This window comes from Castanea sativa, chromosome 5 (assembly GCF_040712315.1).
Source record: "Castanea sativa cultivar Marrone di Chiusa Pesio chromosome 5, ASM4071231v1".
NCBI classification, from domain to species: Eukaryota; Viridiplantae; Streptophyta; class Magnoliopsida; order Fagales; family Fagaceae; genus Castanea; species Castanea sativa.
The window spans coordinates 73,457,001-73,465,144 of record NC_134017.1 but is presented as its reverse complement, the minus strand read 5'-3'; positions in this window follow the sequence as shown (position 1 = coordinate 73,465,144).

The following is an 8,144-nucleotide window of genomic DNA, read 5'->3' as shown; positions in this document are numbered from 1 at the left end:
ATCAAAAAGTGGTTTGCATTGTTTTCTCAGATTCTTGTAGAAATCAGCAACATAATTTAAGGATCCAAGAAACCTTTGAAGTTGAGTTTTGTCAATAATTTCATCAGGAAATTTATCAGCAAATTGGATGGCTCGATCAATAGGACGGATCTGACCTTCAAAAATATCATATCCAAGAAATCTGACTTTGGTTTGAAACAGTTTGACTTTTTTGGCAGAAACAACAAGACCATTTCTTTTGATAGTGTCCAGAAACGAGTACAAATGTTTCCAGTGTTCATTAATAGAGTTGGAGAAGATCAAAACATCATCAATGTAAACAATAGTGAAATGGCTAAAAGAATTGAAAATATCATTCATAATGTTTTGGAATTCACTAGGAGCATTCTTTAGACCAAAGGGCATAACATTCCACTCATAGTGACCAAAAGGTGTAGTAAAAGCAGTTTTGTACCTATCCTTCTCGCTAACCTGAACTTGCCAAAATCCAGATTTCATATCAAATTTGGAAAATACGACAGCATCACTTAGCCGGTGAACAAGATCATTTTTATTGGGGATAGGGTACCTGATCCACTCTAAGACTTTGTTCAAAGGTTTGTAGTTAATCACAAGACGAGGGGTTCCTCTCTCAAGTTCAGCATTTTTTTGGACATAGAAGGCAGCACAAGACCAAGGAGACTTGCTGTTTCTAACAAGTTTTTTCTTGAGCAAATCATTGATCTCTTTTTTACAAAATTCAACCGTTTCAGCATTCATTTGAATAGGACGAGCTTTAGTAGGAATATTCTTCTCATTAAAATCTTTAGCATAAGGCAAGTTAACAATGTGTTTCTTTCTGTGCCAAAAAGCATTAGGAGTTTCCGAACAAACATCACTTATTAATATTTTCTGAAAATTAACAATTTTGGATTGGAGCAGTTTATCAGAAAGTTGTTCAACAATTTTCCTGTGCCTAACCTCTTGTTGAAGGGAGTTGAGGTGTTTGACTTTAGCATGGATTAAATTAACAATATCAGGGGTTTCATGCTTATCACAAAATTTGAATTTTACTTTTTGTCCAAAGGGATCAGTAGTAATTCTATCATTCTCAGTAAGGAAAGGATACAAAGAGTTAATAAAAGGCAAACCAAGAATCACTTTATCAGTCATGTTCTTAACAAGTACAGAGGGAATCTTAAAGCAAACATTATCATGGCAAACATGAGCATTATTTAATTCATATTTTATTTTCATTTTAGTTCCATTAGCAGAAACTAATCTTTCAGTAGATTTTTCAAAATATTTAGAAGGAATCAGTCCTTCTTGGATACAATTAACATCAGCACCAGAATCAATCATAGCAACAACATCAAAAGCATAATCATGAGCAACAACAATTTTGACTTTAGTGTACCATTTGGGCAGCATATGTTTAACAAGAGACAATTGATTATCAATCAAATTAATCAAAGTACGATCAGAAACATTACCAGAAGGAGAAGCTTGTTGATCGGATTCATCTCCGTCCTTTTGCTCATCATCATCAGATTGGTGCTTATCCATATTTTTATCAATTTTTAGAATTAACAATTCTTGTTTAAGATGATCATTATCATGTTTAATAGTTTTAACATCATTTTTTAATTGGATTATTTCTTGTTTAACAGTTTTTATCTCATGTTGAAGATCATTAACAGTTATTTCTTTTGATTTATTTTTATTAAATCTTTTCAGAGTTTCTTCAAAACTTATCGTAGAATTAGGTCTTTTAACCTTATCTTCTTTTGTTAAGTTTTTCAAAAACTTATCAAGATAATCTTTCTGCAAATTAGGATCATCAATCTTACTTATCATAGTTAATAGTAAATCATCATTCTCTTTACTTTTGGTTAACATTTTAACAGATTTAATCACATTACAACAAGAATCTCTACAGCCAAGTTTAATATTAGGAGATTTAGAAACATCACTACGAGAGTGATAATCAGAATCAGATGAGGAGGAAAAATCCTCTTCAAAGGAATCGATTGAAGCAAAGCAGATTCAAGAATCGAAATAATTCATTTTGATCACTATTATTAATGTTCAACATGTTCAACTTATTTCTCAACTTACCAGGCTTTTGGGTACGGTCTTTACCGAAATGGCCAAATTTGCCACAGCTTAAAGCACTTACCTTTACCTGATCTCTGTTTATCATGTTTTCGAAAAGCAGTTTTGTTTTTAGCATAAAAATCATTGGGTTTAACAAAGTGTCTTTTATACTTTTTATGGGAATAACTTTTGTAAACCTTATCATGTTTACTTTTTCCTTTTTGCCTGGAAGGGGCAATAGGAGGTAAACCATATTGTTCACGTAAATTACCCATTTCATATTTAGCTTTCTTTTTATCTTTTAACCGTTGTTTTAACCATTTTTCATCATTGCACATATTGATTCCAATTTTCTTAATAGTGCTGAAAATATCACCATAGGTTAAATTATCAAAGTCAATAGAATCATTTTTACCAATTAATTCATTTTTTACCTTATGAGCAAAAATAGGAGGCAGACCGTCAATAAACTTCTCTTTCCAATAAGGCTTCGTAGAGTCTTTTCTCAGCATGACTCTGGAAGTGAATACATCTTGGTACCATCTGTAATCAGACATAGTAGGACATCTCAAATTATTCAGATAATCAGAAATTCGAGACGAAATATTGGAAGGAGTACCAATAAAATGTTTAAGAATGGTGTAAACCAAAGTATTGACACCATCAGGAACACCACGGTTAATAGTTTGATCAAAAATAGGCATACCATCAGTATCTCTTTTAACAGCATGTTTAATAGATTCTCTGGATTCTTCTGTGAGATGTGAATCCCACCATCCGCGAAGACAACCAGTAAAACCAGATGCAAGCAAATCAACAATATCAGGATGATCAAGACTGTCATGGTTATTTATGTATGCAATACCAACCATAGACATGTGAGCCATTTTGTTAATAATTTCTTGTTCGGACAAGCCATCAATATTCCATTCATAAAGTTTATCAGCAGAAACAGAAAACTGAGTTTGAGAAGATCTTTCTTCAAACTGTACATCAGGAGGAGTAGGTTTAGTATACCAGTTTTTTGTAAAAGACGTGGGATTGGGTTTTCCAACAAATCTTTTAATTTCTGGTAAACTTATGTCATCATCAAAAGCATTTTTAGAAGATTTTGAAGATAATGAGTCAGAATTTGTATCATCATCAGAAACAATTTCTTTCTCATTTCTTGAAATAGCACAAGCAGCACTTTTAGAAGTAGAAGTCTGCTCGGTTTTAACTTTTAAATCAGCAAGCATTTTTTCAATCTTTTCAACAGTTGATCCTTGGGAATTAACTAAATCAAAAGTCTTACTCTGAGAAGTTTTAAAATCAATATTTTTTCTTTGACTGGGTAAATCAATCAAAGGTTTCTCAGGTTTTGAAATAGAAGGTTTTTCATCAATTTTTTCTTCAATACGGTCAAGCTGTTGACCAATAATATGCAAAGATTCATTAGTAAAATTGTTTTGTTCAATAATGGCAAAAACAGGAGTTTTATCATCAGCAATTTTGAAAGGGGAGGCTTTCACCTCAGTGCTTTCTTTATCACTTTTGCAAGTAATCAAAACAGTTTCAAGGGGTGGATGACTGGATTTAACAACAGTTTTATCATGTTTAACAAAAGCAGATTTTTTTATTACGTTCAAGTAATTGGTATGAACCTCATTTCTTGAAACATAATAATTCTCAAGATAATCAAAAAACAAAATATGTTGTTTTAACAAATTCATTTTTTCTCTCCATTTCCTTTTGATTCTGTCTTTCTCAGACTGAGCAAAAGTACTTTGGTAATACTTTCTTTTATCACGGTTTGCTTTAGAAAAGAATTCATTACTTAAAGCAACCATATCAATTTGAAAAGCAGGGGTTTCAACATCCATATCCATCAAGTTTATCACACGCAAATGTTTAAAAGGAGGAGGAGTTTCAATAGGTGGAAAATCAGATCCAGAAGGAGCTTCAGATTTTGCATCTTCTTCTTCTTCGTGATCATCTTTTGGAAGAAATTCGGGTTTAGTTGAATAATAAGTATTGCTAACTTGGGAATTGTTGCTAGCAACTCCTTTTAGCTTTAAATCAAGTGGTTCAAAATTCTTTTTCAAAAATTCGTCAACATCAGCATTTCTTTTAACAATACTTTCGCATCCAACAAAGGACTTTCTTCATTCATTGATTCTCAAAGGTTTGTGAGTAGGAAAACATTTGGTATCATCAAAAAATATTTTAACAGTTCCATCAGAATATTGTGCAACTTTAGTAAGATCAAGTTCATCAAAAACAGGTTTAACAGGTGGTGCAACTTGTTCCAAAGTCCATTCTTTGGGAAGAGTAACATCTTGCCATTGAATCATTTTAGGGACTTGGATCTTAGCATCAGGTGTGGAACATTGAATCAACATAGTTTTTCCAGCAGGATCACGTCCTCTAGACCGAGGAGTTAGCTGGGAATCAAGCAATCTATAAAAAATTCGGTAAATAAGAGTAAAGGGTCTACTACCATCATCCATATCATATCCAGAAGTCAATATATTCAAGGTTAAAGCTTTAATAATATTAGGATCATCAAGAGCAAGAGCAAGATCAGGATAACAGTCAAAGTAAACAGGACCATTATACAAAGAAGCAGTAATCATGCCAAGAATGCTATCATTAAATTTCTTAAATCTAGCATCACGTAAACACATAAGCACAGAAGCATCAATTCCTTTTCTTGTTAAAGGTTTAACAGCAACTTGAACCAAACCAATGTGTAAATATTTAAGATTTTTCTTAGACAAAAACTCGTTAATATTTTTCTTGGAAAATAAACAACATTTTTCATGAGTTCTAGAAATAGAAAAATTTTGTTCAACAGTTCGAGCTCTATATTCAGAGAAAATACTTTTTTCAGTCCAATTAAGATCATAAACAGATTTAGTAGAAACTTTAGGAATATTCCATTTTCTAAAATCTGGGTACTCACTTTCTTCAACAGTGTGGTCTTCTTCATTCACAATATCAGGAGGACAACCAGTCCTAAAGCTAACAGAGGAGTCGGATCTCCACATCCTATCAATATCTAACTTAGTTATAACACTCAATTATTATGTTTTTCTCACAACCGTTGCATTTCGTAACACATACCGGACATCAACCCTATTGGATTAATTCAAAGTAAATAATAATTGAAAGTAAGGCGGTAGAACCAGCCAAGCAGTTGTATATCAAAATAATTCAAAGTATTGAAAACAGCAGTTGTTTATTGAATATACATCAAAGTACTTACAGTAGTAGTAGCAACAAGATTACAGTGATCAACAGGTTGGGTAATCAACAGGTTGGGTAAATAGTACAAGGCTTGAAAGCTAGTCCTGGTTCCTAGTTACAAGCTTTGTAGTGAGATATCTTGATCTAAGGAGGTCCTAGAGAGAGTTCTAAGGGAAATCCTAGAAAAAGATTCTGAGTCTTACAATAAGGGACAACCCCCCTTATATAAGTGAATAAAGTAGTAAACAGTACAAAGTAAATAATTACATTTTACTATTCTCATCAGGACCCGTGAGGGGTAATAGGAGCGCCATATCCGGAAGGAATCAGATCAGCTTTTGAGGCCGAAAGTAGGTTGGCTGGTAGTGCCAAAAGTGGTCAACTTTGTAATAGTAGCTTCAGTAAACAGTTTTACTCTTGAGTAACATCATATCAGCAAAATAATTCTGTCTTGGAATAGTCAACAATGGATCATTATTGTCAGGAAAGTATCGTCGGCAAATAGTAGCATCATCTAGCTGGATCATTATGCTTCTAAGAAGTAGAAGCTGCATCAGACGGGTAGCCAGCATAAGGGTCTCCTGGAAAGGGATCCCATGGGGGATCATCATTGCATTCATGTTCATGATAGGTTGAATATTGGTTACAGGAACCACAATACATTAATGGCTCGTAAATAGGATCTCTTGTGAGAAATATTCTTGGGTCATCATGTTCTACCCATTGTAAGTGTCGGACCGCAGAAGTATAAGGTTTGTTAACAAAAACAGAAATTCTATCTGTACAACCAAAGAAATGGTAGTCTTTCCATAATTCTTCAGAGACATCAAGAATTCGATTATTAAAGTAACTTCTCCAACATTCAGCAAGAGCATAGGGATGTTTATGGGAAACATAAGCATTGCCTTCATACCATTGGCCTTGGTGAGTATATCCGTTAATAAGAACAAGATGCTTGGAAGGTTGAACAGTCATCCAATTATTCTTTTCCCATCTGGGTAAAGTACTCCAACATCGGATTGAAACATAAGGGGTTGCTGCAACATCTGCAACAGCCTTTTGGATAATATTAGGGAACTGGTTGATTTGATTATGACTCGTTAATTTGATGAGTCTGACAAAACCAAATTCAAACATTTGAGAAAGCCAAAAAGGATCATCATCAGAACCATCTTCATAATTAATCAAAAGGCTCCGGGAAAGGATGGGTTTTTTCATGTACTCGAGATCGCTCCCAAAGTATTTTCCCCATTTCTTTTTCGGGTAGCCTCTCGTTGGGGCCTTCAAAGTTCAACAATAGTAGGAGCAATTGAAACAAGAGTTTTGAAATATTTTAACCAAAGATCAAGATCTTTAGTCATAGCCTTGCTTTCAAAAATACAAGTTTGTACTTCTGGAGGCAAGTTGGCAACAGCACTTTTAAGCAAAGATTGATTTTTTAAACTCAATCTAGCAAAATCAGTGCCCATTATAGTCTTTCTATCCATTGAATGGATTTCCTCTTTGCCAAAGAGTTGACTAATCATGTGTGATTCATCATGATGGTTTTGAGCGTAAACAAGGCAATTAAAAATTTGGTCGGCAAAGGCTGCATTTTCAGTATTAGGGTCAATAATTTGGGTAGCAAGGTTAACAAGGTGAATTTCAAGTGCTCTCATGGTTTTGTTGAATAGTTTGTGGTGGTCTGAAGAATAAGCAGCTTGAAGATTGTCTAGAATAAATTTAATGGAATCTGGTAATTCACTATAGATTCCATTATGGAATTGCAAGTCTGTGTTCAATATTTCCTGCAAAGTTAAGATGATATCACCACTGGAATATGTCACCTCTGTCGGGACAGATTCCTGAAGGGATGTTGCATTACTGGATTTTACTCCAGAAGATGCGCCTTCATGCATTACAAAAGGGTATCCCGCTGGGAACCTTTCGTCTTGAGGAAAGTCCTGTGCAGGTGCTTTCCCCTTGTCCCTCTTCTCTGCCGAAGAAGTCATAATATTCCACTTAGTAGTGGTAGTATTAAATCTTATTTTGTCCTGCCAAGTAAGTGAGAGGATGTTAAGCCAGTTGGCCATAGTTAATAGTATAATAGAATATTTTTTTGAAAAGTGTGAGTCAATAGTAAAATTCTTTTGAAAAGTTTGTTTCAAAAGCCAAAGTTTAATAAGAATATGTAATAGTTGTGCCGGACAATGAATATTGGAATGAACATGATTAGGTTGGAGAATTTTGTGGAAAGAAAGTTGGAGAATATTTTTGTAGGAGGATATCATGGTACGGGAAGTTTTGGACCAAATTGAAGACTCGGTCAAAAGTCTCATGCAAAGAAGACTTTCATGAGTTTTAGCATCCGTAGGAATTATAGGAAAACCTTTGGTGAAGATATGCCTTTCACTAGGGGTTTTGTCATCATGCAAGGAGTCAACAAGAGAGATATTCCTATTATTATGGTAGCTTTCATCCATCAGGACACTGTGGCATTTGTCAATAATTGTTGGCAACAATTGAGCAGAGCTATCTTTTTGTTTAATAAAGTTAAGACGTTTAATATGGGTTTTACACTTTGTACAAAATTTGAATTTTACTTTTTGTCCAAAAGGATCAGTAGTAATTCCATCATCCTCAGTAAGGAAAGGATACAAAGAGTTAATAAAAGGCAAACCAAGAATTACTTTATCAGTCATATTCTTAACAAGTACAGAAGGGATCTTAAAGTAAACACTATCATGGCAAACATGAGCATTATTTAATTCATATTTTATTTTCATTTTAGTTCCATTAGCAGAAACTAATCTTTCAGTAGATTTTTCAAAATATTTAGAAGGAATCAGTCCTTCTTGAAT